The sequence below is a fragment of the Lolium rigidum genome, chromosome 6 (genome assembly GCF_022539505.1).
Source record: "Lolium rigidum isolate FL_2022 chromosome 6, APGP_CSIRO_Lrig_0.1, whole genome shotgun sequence".
Taxonomy (NCBI): domain Eukaryota; kingdom Viridiplantae; phylum Streptophyta; class Magnoliopsida; order Poales; family Poaceae; genus Lolium; species Lolium rigidum.
This window is the reverse complement of record NC_061513.1, coordinates 330,146,642-330,159,459: the sequence shown is the minus strand read 5'-3', so window position 1 is coordinate 330,159,459 and position 12,818 is coordinate 330,146,642. Positions and strand designations below refer to the sequence as shown.

The following is a 12,818-nucleotide window of genomic DNA, read 5'->3' as shown; positions in this document are numbered from 1 at the left end:
CCAACTCCCCTCCGCGGCCTGTATTTATACAGGTTGGCGCTCCAGTTTCTCGGACCCCCGAACTTCTAATACGAGCCGGCCCACCAATTCGGGTGCTGTACTGAACCCGTAAATCCGCCGAAAAAATTTGGTTCCGGTGGGATTTACGGGCTCTGTTAAAGATACTCTAATATTACGTCGAGTACAATGTGGGATTGCAACCATTTCCTAGCCAGTTCTATACCGGAACGAAATGGATCAGAACCAATGGCTAGCTTCACATTTGTGCGTGGACGACTAGCTCCACGCATATATTCTATAGATGCATAGATGACTAACAAGGAGCGGACTCCACCAGGCCTCCATAGCCTTGGCGAGGCAGATTAGCGGCGGCGCCGACGAGAAGCACGAAAACCCTAGCTATCGCCCGGTGTTCTGAGATAATGGGTATCTGGCGAACGTAGGCGCTGTCACATTTCGACTTGGCTAGTGTTTTGATCGATGCATGGATTCATGGCTACACATTCTTCAACTAGATTTTGATGTGCCACGACCCCGTAAAGTTCATGCCAATGTACATTATATATAGCGGCAATAAAAATCAACTACCAACATGATAATACACTTCTTATGTTTCACAATACAATGTCCCTAAAATGGAATTAGGATAAACTACAATGAACTATACTACCTTGTATAAATTCAATATTTTCTTTTACATTAAACCTGCACCAAAAGGTGGGTCACCAAAGAGGTCTTTTCTAGTATAAACAATTAATGTTAGTTGCTTGGAATGTATATATTTTATTGTCGATTAATTTGGTAGATAAAATTTAGATTTTCATGATAGTGCCATCGACGTGGATATTTGTTAGATGGCAATATTCGTTGGATGTGAGGTAAGAGAGGCAATATAAGTAACATATGTATATTTAAGTTAGATTACCCACATAATTTTGACGCCAGCACATGTTTCTACTTAACTGAACCAGACTGCACTGATACATCAATGGAGGGATATAGCTGCATTACATAGATGTTGGATATAATCTATAGCACGGTAAGGTGCTTACATCTTTGATTTTGGGAAAGCAGACATTTTGAAGCAAGAAATGGATCTAATTCAATTCCTTATTGAATTTACTAATATGTTTCTCCAGATCAAATATTTTCCGTTATGAAAATACATGGAAGTTCAGAAATGACTTTGTCGACTTGGTAACTGTAACCTAGAGTCACAATTCCCTGAGTAAAGAGACAGCGAAATGAGTTAGGCAAACTTGGAAACAGCCGAGAAAAAAAATTGAGAGGTGGAGGAAAATTCTGAAACCTGACAGAAAAGTTCTGGATGCGAAAAAGTTTACCTTGGCCTTTATGGACTGGCTCTAGGAAGGTAGACCCCTAATGAAATCAGAGGGCTTCTTCAGAAAATGGTTAAGCCAAAAATTGAAAGTTCAGTTCACTCAATTGCTCGTGAAGAAAGACAACGTGGCAAGGTACAATTAGTACCATAAGGTTCTATCATGCAAGAGCGTCATCAAGGCTTAGAACCAACCAAATAAAAATTATTCAATATGATGGACTACCGCATTAAACCCAGGAGCTAAGAAAAAAATTCTGGGAGAATACTACCGAAAAATTATGGGGACTGGGGCATCATCTACCCCTATGATTGATCTTCGCAGCTGTACCCGAACATGATTAATCTGGCACGGTTAACTTATTTATGAACATTGGCTAACCTGAATTCTAACAAAAGAAAAATACACTAACTAACCTGAATTATACATATGGTGAAATTTGGTTTCTCTAAAACAAATGATTTATGAGCATACTGAAATTTATATGTACGCAAGTAGAAGTAACACGTCTGGAGCATCTGAAAATACATATATGCAGTAATAAAGAACAAACATTGTGGTGTCAGAGTGGAATGCCATAATGTGTATAAACTCTTTCGAATAAATATGGCTTGTGGTGTCAGAGTGACTGCATTGCGCTTAGAATAAAGACAAACAGTGTTAACATCCCTGCCTCGGTTTTGAAGATGTACAATTCAAGCAACTGAGACATTTTCTGCTGGCATACTACCATGAATACTATTTTCAGTAAAAGGTCAGCCCAGGAAAGGAACTTGTGTGCATGGAAGGGTAGTGCCAAAAGTAAAAATATGTATTCAGAGAATAGTTAGGTAGGACAATGTATAACAACGAAGAGATTGGGGAAATAACACATATAAGATATAAGCTAAAGCGACACAGGGTGTTCATACCGTTTTTGCAATTGGTTGGGAGAGACATCCACATTAATCCTTCTCTGAACAACGGACGATAGGAAACCCTCTTAAGCAAAAGTAGAAGACACCAAACTGCTTAGGAGAAGAAAGCATATGCTAAACGATGGGAAATTAAAAATTATTTTAAGTTATATCACCCACAAAAAAGTATCATCCAGACCAAGGAAAGTGTATGTACAAGAGACAGATAACAAAAGAAGCAAATAACATAGGCTGAGTACGAAGACAGAAGGCGGTAAAAAGGGAATGTAGTAGCAAAAACCTTAATGTCAAGCTATACATGAATCTGATTGAGTCTAACAGATGTAGTAATAGGCATGATTGAGTCTAAAAAATTGTATAAGCATGGTACCACCATCAAACTAACTAATATTTTAAAATGACAAGGCAAATCAGAACGTTCAGAGGAAAAAGTACCTCGTTATTCTTTAAAAATAGCATGTAGTAAGAGAAAATGGCTAACCACGATAAGCACAACAGGATATCAGATATTAAATTATCCAATAGTACAAAAATAATCACCTTGCAGGTCATGACATGTTCTCCCTCTCCCTTCCTATACCCGACTCTCCTCAGTCTCGATATCTCACAAACCCTATCCTCCGTGAAGACAACGACGAAATAGTGCAATTTCAAGTACAAATGCAAGAAATCAGGAACACCTAACAAAGAGTGCATATTAGAAGTTGCTGCATAAAAGAAAAACAAAAGTCTGTAGGAAGAACTAATATAACAGTAATATTTTCTTCATTCAATCAATAGAGAGCTTATACCGAATTCTGAAGCAAAGGAGGGAAGGCATCTCATCTATACTCGTCTAGCTGGGACGTCGGCCACACCAAGTAGTGTGCTCGGCATTGCAGTGTTTGACGACGGTCACGTCAAGTAGACTGTGGAGATGTTGGTTGTCTCCGGCGAGCCTTTGAGCAGAGCCCGCGCCAGTCGTTGCCGTCTCCCATGCCAACTACTCTGAACAACTACAAAGAAGACAGATCAATTAGTTGGAACTGAAGAAATAAAGCCAAGCAAGTACAGTCATACACATGAGAGATCAAGATCAGGAACACTTCGCCGGAGACCAGGATGTTGCTGAACTGGGGCTAAAGCTGCGCTGCAAGCAGATTCATTGCATCTGCACATCAGGTGGCAGGTCTCACTCAATTTCCAACAGTAACATATTTCCGGCACTAAGATGTGTAAGCCCAAAATTCTTGACAATATTGGTAGGCTTTGTTCCGTTTCCACTTCTAAGACCAACCAGGAAGGTGCATTAAATGAGCAACCATGAATCGACAACATATGTATTGGCGGTAAACTTATTTTCTGCTTGGAAAATAATATGAAAGTTACATATACTAAATATGGCTGCAACTTCATTGCCAGGCCACATGTTCCCATTAACAAATGTAATAGAATACAGAGGGCACCTTCTTACTGTTGAAGAGCATCATACTTAAGCCACTCTCTCTTAAAATGCAGCAGGTAATTTAGAAAAGGATATAAATAAAAATACTTGCAACATTCATCTGCAAGTAGCCCGTCAAGAAACTATTGCGGGCCATTGCTCACAGATCATTCTTTTATGTAACAGTCCCGGAAAAAAGTTATGGTGCGACTTGACATTATAGTAAATACCTTGGTTGCAATACTTCTCATACCAAAACTATTAAAACTACACTGCCAAAATTATCACGAAATTGAGCTAATTCATATTTTTCTCAGTCATAGCACCATTATACTCTCTCCAGTGTAGAGATAAGTATCTCCCTAGAGTAGAACTCAATTCTTTCCTCCCATTTTTTCTAATCTCAAACAGGCACCATTGCACTCCAATCTAGAGATAAGCACATCACAGTGCAAATAGGAAGTTTCAGTTAAAAAACCACACACCTAAAGCCTGGAAATACCTAAAATGAGCATCTTGTTTCTTTTCAGTGATAGACATCGTACCTTGTTCAACTCCATGATCCGACCGGAAGTCCTTAGCATTAGTTTCCAGCGGCCCAAAAACACTAACATGGTACTACTGGTTTCCAGCGGCCCAAAAGATAATTTGGTTGCTAACTACCTAAATCCCTCAAGCTTTTACTTAACCAGAAGAATTATAAGACAATTTCTGGCCATAGAGCCCCGACTGATTGGCCATAGAATCCCATAAATAACTCATCTATTTATAAATGAATAGCGTGCATATGCAAGTCACAACAGAGGCAATATATTGTACATGTCATGTAAGTGACATATTTTGAGCTAAATTTTAGGAAATAAAGTTAATGAGTAGAATAAAGATTACATAAATCAATCCCCTGCATCCCACTTTCCTTTTCATTAACCAAGATGTAGACATAAATAAAAAGAATCTAGCAAAGATGAAAGATTAAGGGATTAAACCAAAAAGGGAGTAATGGAAGAGCGTGGAAAGGAAGGTGCACATAAGCACCTCATGAAGCTGATCACAAGGAATGTGATGAGGTAAATACCACTCAAACCCGAAGTTCCCATATGAAATAAACAATTCTTATATTGCTATACATGAATGATCAGAGGGGCATTTGATAATATTATCACAAAAAGAAATTCCTAGAAAGCTAGAAGAAGAATAAAAACAAGTGCTTTTCTATTGGATTATAATATCGTTCAATAGTACAGAAAAGTAATAAGCTTATATGAAGCTCATACCAAATAACATCTTAGCCGACACTATCAATTAGACCGCAAGAATCACTTGGGTGGATGATTTTCTTAATGACCTGCAAAGAGAAGGGTAAATAATCAAACCTTATCAATTAGATTTATCAAATGTAAAGATAAACATTCTGAGCCCTCTATGAAACAAAGGAAATGCCATGGATCAATTAATATGTATGCAACAAGGTGTTGTTTAATCGTTACGCTGCCTTGATGATGCACTAAAATTTTAATGTATGCAAATGGTAAGAGCTTAAGCCAGTTTCCTCGAACAAGACAAATGAACACATTAGCAAATACGACATCACGAGAGCCACAATCTATCCAGTTCAAGGCCTAAGAGTGATAATTTTGGATTTAGGTCACAGGGAGACCAAAGAGAAAATCTTTTATTTATGCAAGAAATAATTATCATCTGTTAACCCACTGTTAACCCACTGCAGCACATGGTTATTGTGCTAGTAGGCATAGAATCCGATGGCACCTAGGTGCCCTGTATAAGAGAGGCCTATTACTAATAGTGATGTGACATAGCCGCAGACTAACATAACATCTATGGAAAAACTATCTAGATGTCGTTCCATGACACAAAATAATCAAACCTGCAAATTTAATAATAGACTCTTGCTCGATGTCCTGAATTTCATATATCAAACATAGTAGGCACACACAAAATTATGTATTACATACATTTAAATATCATCAAGCAGACATTTAAACTACCAAAACCTTCCTAAATATTATTCTCTTGACATTTGGATAGGTCTGTGATGCACATATTTTATGCCACAAAACTAATATGCAACGTATATCATAACTCTAGAAAAGTAATACTATGTGGGACTGTGATTATTTTTGACACTCATACAGTACGGTAGGCTCCATACTGTGTCATTTTTCATTTACAAATAAATATGTACAAACCATTCAGAAATACTAAGTGAGACTGTAATTAATCAAAAAGATTGGCACATGGCCTCATATTATATCAATTAATCAAATAACCAAGAAGTCTGGAGTATTGACCCAATCTCATGCAGCTACAACCCTCACAGTAGACCCTCCTCGACATCTGCATATGGGATGACCTGGGAAAGGCAAAAATAGGTAGGTGAACCCAATAGACACAAACCTAGCACAAGATCTGTTTCTTTGGTATCCTCCGAACTACAACTGGCGTGATTTCCTTGGACCATGAATTATACAACAGCCCCATCCTACTCTTCCTATGAACCATTATTCTCCCTCTTACAGAAAATCAAATCTGTAGGTATAAAAGGAGGAGAGCAAATGTGGAGATGTACCTTGCTGCCTTAATTGGTCGTGCTTGGCAGGGAGGGATACATGATGGTGATCGATACTTTGCAGGAGGACGCAACAATGTTGATGTAGTAATCAAACGTATAACAACAACAATTGGGCAGGAAAAAATCGGCCCTTCCTGCATGCTCGCTTCCCCTGAAGCCACACCACCTCCCACACAAGGGCTGGTCCTCCTCCTTCCTATGAGGTGCATCGATCTGTTCGCTGGCAAATAAAAGACCATCAAGAACGCGTGAGATCGCTGAAAAAAAAGCAAAAACGCGTGAGATGGGGTCTGGTGCTAGGCTGGTGGGAGAGAGAAGAGGAGGAGACAAACCGATGCAGCCTCCGTTGTCCACCAGCTGCTGCCGCCATTGTTGACCTCAATCCCACAGCACAGCCGCCTACGATGCCATCATTTTCCACCGCCGCTGGACTTGGTTTGAGACAGAGATGTGGTGAGGTGGTGGTCTCACCCGGCCGCCGGTACTCCAGATCGAGGCGGAGGACCAAGAAGCGCGGTGGAAGCTCATGGCGGCTGCCGTGCGGCCGACTTCTTGAGAGCAGAGGAAGAGGGCGAGGCTCAGAGGAGCATGGGAGGAGGCGGGGTGCCGCCGACGCAGAGGAGGAGCCGGAGCAGGGAGGGCTGGCCAGCCGGCGCTCCTCCGCGGCCAACGAGCGCAGCCACGCAGGCGCCGCCGCTCTTCTCTGTGTGTAGGGAGCGCGGGCGCAGGCGCCGCCAAGGGAAGGGCACGCGAGGGTTGTCTCATAGGGTGCTAGGTTTTCACCGTGGGCTGATCGTTTTATATGGGCCTGGTGAAAAAAGATCAACGGACGAAATCTGCTGGAAGGCTCCATCGGATGGCTCAGAATCCAAACGAACGTGGTGACTCCGTGGGGGGACATCATATATACCCCTGGATTCGTTAATGCATACGTGGTGTACGTGAAGCTAAGTTCACTAGTACATCCGACCGGTGTCGTACGTAGCTAGCTGGAGTGATCTGAACCCTAATGGACTTGAGTATTGATCACGTATCCTCAGCTAGCTCAGAGCATTTGCCCAAAAACTTACAGAGCAAACAACGGACAATAATAGAGGAGAATAACTTTTTTTTTTCTCTAAACGGTGGCCGTCGACAGATTGGAACTCTTAAAACTAGCACATCATTTGGAAAAAATTCATTAGATTTTAAACGATTTCAATCGCATTTCATACAATTTAGGCATAGTTCGTAGAATTTAACTAAAACATGAACAAAATTTTACATAAGCATACTACAAACTTAAACTAAAGCTTAAACTTGAACTAAAACTAAACTAAAAACCGAGGCAGCCACTGTCATTCTGCCTCTCCGCGGCCGCCTAGACATCGAAGGCGGAGAAGTCATCGCTGTCGCCGCGTCCTCCTCCACGGCGCCTCTCATACATGGCGTACGCCGCGGCCTCTACCGCCACATGTACGTTCGGGATTTTGGCGCTGGAGGTTGGCCATGTGCACTCCTCGCCGGCGCGCTCAGCCTCAAGGCGCTCCCATGCCTTGCGGTCGTCCCTCGCGAGATCGTCCATGCGGCTAGGGATGTAAACGGATCGGATCGGATCGGATATTGCTCTTACCATATCCTTTACCATATTTTTATAACGGATTCGGATCAAAGCGGATAATGGTCGGATGCGGATTCGGATGCGGATTACGGATATGGACCGGATTCGGACCGGACTCGGATCGGAAACGGATTATTAAGAAAATATACACATAAAAAATTAAAAGTATGGTTTTCTATGTAAAATATGCTTGTAATTATAGAATATAGCTAAATGTACACACTATTTCGTACAACAAAGCAATTTGTGCACTAATAGCATACATATTTTGGCCGATGACCTAACTATATTGTCTAAATATTTAGGGTTGGGCTAATTTTCTCGGATTATCCTCTTTGTAGACCTCGGATAATCCGCAAAGAATGGCGGATAATCCGTATCAGTCGGATAGTATCAATACCATATCCTCTACCATATCCGCCGGATATCTTCTTGATCACTATCCGCATCCGTATCCATATCCGGCGGATTTCTAAAAATGCATACCATATCCTCAAAAACGGATATGGAAGCGGATTCGGAGCGGAAATTATCCGTACCATTTACGTCCCTACATGCGGCCGAGCCTGGGCGGCGCAAAGAGCTCCTGCATGGGCTCGGCGTAGCCCCTCGGGAAGGTCAAGTCCCCGCAGTCGCCGCCGTGGAGGCGGACGTTCTTGACGTCGTGCCTCCATGTCGATTGCATCGCTGACTGGAATGTGTCAAGCCAGATGCGCCAGTCGGTGTTGTGGTCGGTGATCTCGGTCACCCACATTCCCCACTCGTGTTTCCTCATGCTGTGGTAGCGGATATGAGGTGGTTGCGTGAGGTCGGCGGCGGTGGCGGGGGGGGGGGGGCGCAGAATCGACGGGGCAACACGCCCCGGTTGCAGCTGGCGCTGCGGATGGCGGCGGGAAGATCCGGACGGCTCCAGCGTGGATGTGTTGTCGGTAGGTGATTTGGCGGTGGGCGGAGGTGGTGCGGTGGGCGGTGTGGCGATGGGGGATTGGTTTCTCCTCAGTTGGCCGCCACTCAAATATAGGAGGGGAGGGGCATTTTTTCTCCTCTGTCGTGCAATCAATGTTGGAGGTGCGCATAAGGCTGGGGCAGAGGCGCGTCAGCCTCCACGAACTGGCGGGCGGTCTCCACCTCCACGTACACGCTCTGCTTCAAGCGTGGCACGGGAGAAGGACAGGGTGGCCTCTGCGGCGGACGACATCGCCACCGCTGCCGCCGGAGTGAGACCCGCTGGCCTCATGGTCGTTGCGGCCAGGACGGAACATACCACCGCCCTTCGCCATGGCCTCGAGCTAGGTGGGAGCTAGGGTTTTGGTCGGTGTGGGAGAGGGGATTGGGGAATGCCTATCATTCCATGTACCTTTCCCGCGTCGTGCGCCATTAGTTTATGCGTTGAATGATTGGTACCCGTCGGCTCATGTGTCGCCTCATCGTTGTGGCACTTCCTTTAGGACCTCCTTCTTTTGTGCACAGGACGACATCCACCTATCATTTGATGTGCATTCTTTTTGGCGCGAACTTACTTCATGTACGAAGATTGCTAATCATAGTGCTAACACACGCCTTATTTCGAAGCTTTCTTGCAAATATTGCATGAACGGGACTACGCCATGGTGGCGTGCTAAGGTTATTAATCGTAGGGACTTTGTAGTCTTCCCATGCTCTTCGACGTGTGGTTATTGCATGCACCATAAGAGCATCTCCAGTCGCGTCCCCCAAACCGTCCCCCAAACGGCGCCGGATCGAGCGTTTGGGGGACGAATTTTGTTCGTGCCGCGTTTGGAGGATGTCGCTCCCCAGTCGCGTCCCCAAAAGGCCGTCCCCAATGAGGAATTCAAATAGTTTGCATTCAAAAGAGATCGTTATCGCCGAAGTCGTCGCATTTGGGGCCTTGTGTGCCCGACGCCTTCTTCTTCTTCACGCCGTTCGCGTCAACCTCCACGAGATCATCGGCAGCCTCACCAGCACCCTCGTCGTCCTCTTCGTCGCCGCCCTCTTCATCCTTGTCGTCCTCGTCGTCCTCCACCCCGTCCCCGTCCCCCTCCTCCTCCTCGTCCTCCTCCACCTCCTCCTCAGCACCTGCGGCCATTGAACGGGGCGCCCTCCGGACCGGGTCCTAGCTTGTACATCGGGGAGTAGAACATACCGTTGGGGTTGAAGCCGCCATGAGGCAACGCATCCTCGTACCGCGGCGACAAGTTTGGCGTCATGCACCCGGGAGTGGCGGAGGAGCCGTCGTTGTAGAACCCGGATGTCGACGGGGACAACACTCCCGGAATGTACGGCGGCAACATCGTCCTCCATGGGCTCGCGTTGGTGGCAGTGATACACCTGGCCAGCGCGTTCTGGTGCGTGCGTGCCGCCAACGCCTTCTTCTCCAGCTGCGCCGCCCTCCGTCCTTTCCGCTCCGCCGTCGACAAGTTCCGGCGCAGACAGTCTTGATGCCACTGATCATCGGTCCAGCCTTCGGGCTTCTTCTTCAAAGCCGGCGCCTTCCGCGGCTTTGCGAAGGGCGCCTTCGCCCCTTTCGTCTCATTGCCCGGCGGCTTCTTGGCCCCTTTCTTGGCCATTTTTTTGGGGGGCGTCGGTGGCGCCATGGATGGGGAGAGGGTGGCGGCGGGAGGAACAGCGTAGCGACGGCGGGAGGGAGAAATGAATCGGCGGGCGGGATATGTCAAATGTGTTGGGATGGCAGAAATACGCGGCGGGAGAGGCGCGATTAGGCGGGAGCGGTGGATGAATTTTTTCTGTGCCGCTGACGCGTCGGGCCCGCATCGCTTCGCCTCGCTTTTCGGTGTGTCCGGCGTCCCTGGAGCATCCCCTGTGTAGCGGGGACGGGCTCGGGGCGCCGGACACCGTATCGGACCGCGCCGGACAAAAAGAGGCTTTGGGGGACGCGGCTGGGAAAACATTTTTTCTTCCGGCGCGCCCCAAATCCCTTTGAGAGACGGTTTGTGGGACGCGACTGGAGATGCTCTAAGTTTTGCGGCTTCTACCGCCCAAAATCGAAGCTTTAATTGGCTGTTCTTCCCGCCCAAATTCTAGGGAGACATTATGGTGCCCACCCGAACTAGATTAGTGTACACGGATGCATTGGAATCTATCGTGGAACAGCAAAACGGATGCATTGGACTTCTGCTTAACAAATTCAAGTTTTCCTTTTGTTTAACATGAGCTATCTATCTATGGTGAAGAGTCACGTTCAAAAATTATCCACAAAAAGGTACAGGAGCGTCTATAGTAAATACGGGGCAGAATTTCTTAATTATTGTCCATACAAATCTAAAGCCATGTTTGCCATTTCGTGAAAGAATGTATAGTACTCCCTCCGTCTTACGAAAGTTGTCTTAGATTTATCTGGGATACATCCAAATTTAGTCAAATCTAAGACAAATTTGATGGAGAGGGAGTAATAAAAGAATAGCATGGTATTGCGTTTGTTTTAGGTAGACAATGTCACAAGCAATTGTTCTCGCATTTCCGTTTTTTCAGCTCGGTGGAGACCCAATTCTTCTCCTGGGGATCCCTTGAATCAAATTAGCTTGGGAACAATCCCGGTCAAGCTAGAATTAATAATTTTTCAATCAATTCTATTAAATTGATCTATTAGGGTTTGCTCATCTAGAGAGAACAATTGTAGTTTCTCCCTTGGAAACTAGAAAACTCAAAACGTTGCACGGATCACAACGTTATGTTGATGGGGCTCGTATCGAGTCCAAATTAAGAAATTCTATGATGACTAGAAATTAGGAGAATCAAAAAATAAACAGAGAGCTCCCACTCGATTCATCGATGGATTTGTCCACGGGCAGTTTCAGTGGCGCCATCGCATATTTTTCCTTCGGTGTGTAGCTAATTCAACTTCTCCCGTGAGAGGCTCGATGATTTCCCCAATCCACACATGCTAGAAAAGACCCAGACCTATACTTAGTACTTCCTACATCCCAAAATATAAGGCCACTACATGTTTCAATATAGAACTTTGAATAACAATTTGAATAACTAGCTACAAACTAGCAAACTACTACCTCCGTTTCAATGTATAAGGCTTACTTTTTATAAAAAATACCTGAAGCTTATTGAAGTTTGACCAAACTTGTAAGAAAAACTCTCAATAACTATAAAATTATATAGATATCACACAAAAATATATTTCATCATGTATATATCTAACAATGTTGATTTTTTACTGTACATTTTAGTGATTGTTTCTAAATATTTAGCCAACTTTACATAGTTTGACTTTTAGAATAAAAAACATATAAGCCGTATTCATTAAAACCGAGGTACTATTAGCTTTTTCATCCATATATATATCGATCACCAACCGGAAAGAACCGTTAGTGGCCATGATGATGTCTGCAATGTCTTTTCCTGTGATTCCCACGTCAGTGGCCATGATGATGTCTGCAATGTATTTTGTTTGGAGTGATCATCAGAACTCAACTTGTAGGTTTATTTGGCTAATCTACTAAAACAATTTGGAACACTAACTAGTTGTTCTTTTGTAATAAAATTCCTAAATTTTGCTCCAAATTGGGGCGAGGGTAAAACATCGCGTTGTTTGAGCTTGACTCCAACACGAACATCATCCACGTCATCTTCTTCGTTGGGTGGTTGTTCATCGCCGGCCCATCCTCATGATCCACCACAACTTCTCCCTCGTCGAGGAGTAACATGACCTAGTCCACACATGAAATAATAGGCGTTCGGAATGGTATACGGCATGCAATAATACATCTCTGATTCGGTCTTGACCATATTCCACAAGAGATCGATCTGCATGGAACCACCTGAACTAGATTAGTGTACATGGATGTATTGGAATCTGGCGTGGAACACCAAAACGGATGCATTGGACTTGTGCTTAACAACTTCAAGTTTTCCTTTTGTTTAACATCAGCTATCTATCTATGGTGAAGCATCACGTTCAAAAATTATCCACAAAAAA

The 12,818-nt window shown here is 44.3% G+C and overlaps 3 long non-coding RNA genes across 3 annotated transcripts; all 3 read right to left on the bottom strand.

The window, feature by feature from the left end:
* Positions 1 to 807: 807 nt before the first annotated feature.
* On the bottom strand, positions 808 to 2,303 carry LOC124658921. Its single transcript, XR_006989388.1, has 3 exons — positions 2,252 to 2,303; positions 1,344 to 1,380; positions 808 to 1,224 (listed from the first exon to the last, which is right to left on the bottom strand). It is a non-coding gene; the product is annotated as an uncharacterized LOC124658921 (long non-coding RNA).
* Positions 2,295 to 4,094, bottom strand: LOC124658919. Its single transcript, XR_006989386.1, has 3 exons — positions 3,049 to 4,094; positions 2,798 to 2,937; positions 2,295 to 2,347 (listed from the first exon to the last, which is right to left on the bottom strand). It is a non-coding gene; the product is annotated as an uncharacterized LOC124658919 (long non-coding RNA).
* A 799-nt stretch (positions 4,095 to 4,893) lies between these two features.
* Positions 4,894 to 6,796, bottom strand: LOC124658920. The gene is made up of 4 exons (XR_006989387.1): positions 6,603 to 6,796; positions 6,268 to 6,490; positions 5,990 to 6,051; positions 4,894 to 5,025 (listed from the first exon to the last, which is right to left on the bottom strand). It is a non-coding gene; the product is annotated as an uncharacterized LOC124658920 (long non-coding RNA).
* Between the last annotated feature and the right edge of the window lie 6,022 nt (positions 6,797 to 12,818).